Below are 2,500 nucleotides of genomic sequence, written 5' to 3'. Positions count from 1 at the left end.
TGGAATTTCCATAATGACTGCAAAAGCTTCTGATATGATTTGAGAATCCAAATTCTTGCTTTTCCTAACGAATCTATTTTGGTGAAAATCGTTACCCGAAATAATAAAATTAAAAGGGTTCTGTTGATGCATTCGAATAATTAAACGTTTCACAATTAGTGAACTAAATTTATTGTCATAACCTAAATTTTCCATCGATTCGTAAACAGTCGATCCATTTAAACCATGATTATAAGCAAGTACGTAGATAGACTCCTGAAAGAGAAGTGGATATAGGAAGTGTTTTTGTGGAGATCTATCCATTTCTAAATATCCTTGTAATTCCTCCATTTAATTTGAAATTATACTTGAACCAAAGGAATGGGGGATTTCTTGGGTTATCAAATGATACAATACATAGTGCGATACAGTCAAAACAAGGTATATAGTAAGAAAAAAAAAAAAAAAAAAAACAATGGATACCCCGGAGACAAGGAGACCAATCAACAGATACTCTCTTTTTCCATCCCATTTTTTTTTTCGTTCGAATTCCACGTTATAGTTCACAAAAGGATGACAAGAAATCATTTATTTTTGCAACCCGATCGCTCTTTTGACTTTGGAAAAAATTAGCTTTTTGTCAGTATACGGTTTCTTCTACACATTCGTCTTTACTCACTCCGTAATAGAGTTAATAATTAGGATTCATAAAAAAGGGAATGCATCATCCACTCACAGGGGAACCTTTTCCCGCATCAGGTACTAATATATATTTTTAACGTCTAATTAGATCGGGAAATTATTCAAATTCATATTAATTTCATTTTAATAAAAAAAAAGCTCGTTGCTTTTTCTTTCCCTATAATTGGAGCCATGGAGCTCTATCCATTTATTCACTTGACCCGAGGGTTAATTTTTTTAGTCCCGTTCCAAGAAAAGAAGCAAAGACAAGATTTTTTGCCCATCCGGTAAGGATGAAGTATTCGAAGTATTCTCTGAGTTCCCCATTGATACGACATGCTATTGTTTTCCATTCATTCCCGTTTTGGATCAGTCGTGGTCTTACAAACTCTACCAATGGTATGGACGAATTCGTTGCTTCATCCAAATGTGTAAAAGATCATAGTCGCACTTAAAAGCCGAGTACTCTACCATTGAGTTAGCAACCCGGATAAGATTGTAGATATGATCGGAATAAAAAATAAATATAAAATAATAGAATATAATATTAATATATATAATATTAATATAAATATATATATTATATATAATATATATAAATATATATAATATAAAAAAAAAAAAAAAACTTTTATTCTTGTATCGCAGTGAATTTGGTGAACTCATCATTTAAATGAAGTAAATAAACAAACTTATGGGCCGTGGAGAAATAGATTTATTTCTCCACGATCGAATTATATTTGTTCGATACAACATTGTCAATATGAATTGCATATTGATAAAACAAAAAAATATCAAATTGATCAAACCATCAAACCTAAATAATTAAGTAAAGTACTTGTGTTGGATTGGCACTACATAGATAAGAAATGAAGTGTAAACGGGGGAATAAGTTAAGGAAGAAGTAGGAATAAATATTGAATTTATTGAATATAGATACAGATACAATAAGCGGGATTGCCCCCTTTGTTTGTTAGGGGAGTACATCCAATAACAAAAAGTACCCTATTGATGGTAATCCCGGCATTTCGTAGATCCAGTAATTTAATCACTCGAGATTTTTTTCTATCTGTCTTATATCAATTATAAATCAATTCAATATAGATAGGATTTTTTTTTCGTTCTATAGCAATGGTGAATAGAGCAAGAAAAAAAGAGATCAGTGGAGAAACAATTACATAAAGCCAGATGCTAGGCACCCCTTTTTGATTCCATTAATTGAACTTTGTTTGATTAACTCGAAGTTCTTTAAAGACCTCCGCCTTCTTTGAAATATCATGAACAGTTCCTGTAGGTTGAGCGCCCCTTTCAAGGAAATATAGAATAGCAGGAACATTTAAATAAGTTTGATTCTTTATCGGATCGTAAAAACCGACTTTACGAAGATCTCTTCCCTCTCTTCGGGATCGAACATCAATTGCAACGATTCGATAGATGACTCATTGGGATAGATGTATATGAAGAATCCCCCCCCCCCCCTAGAAACGTATAGGAGGTTTTCTCCTCATACGGCTCAAGAAAGAATGATTCGAATTTATGTATATAGTGGCAAATGTATCCAAAAAATTTTGAATTAGACTCTAACTAAAAATTGGAGTCGTTTTTTGTTCTTCTCTCCTGAGAAGAAAAATACCATTCGTACTCATAACTCAAGTTAGGTAATTATCAAAGGCCTAGAGAGGAAATCCTTAAACATTTATTGAGCCGTCTCTAACCCATTTTTTTTTATTTGTCTCACCTAGAATCTATTTCCACATTCTAATCTAGTTCGAGTTGTTGAAACAGTTGAAAAATGGAGTTTACTTGTTCCGGTATCCGTTATCCTTGCTTTGAATCATTG

The sequence above is a fragment of the Aristolochia californica genome, unplaced genomic scaffold, assembly GCF_029961685.1.
Source record: "Aristolochia californica isolate CCGP_79_NKW_82.1479 unplaced genomic scaffold, dmAriCali1.0.hap1 SCAF_384, whole genome shotgun sequence".
Taxonomy (NCBI): Eukaryota; Viridiplantae; Streptophyta; class Magnoliopsida; order Piperales; family Aristolochiaceae; genus Aristolochia; species Aristolochia californica.
Note: the sequence above shows the minus strand (reverse complement) of the source record.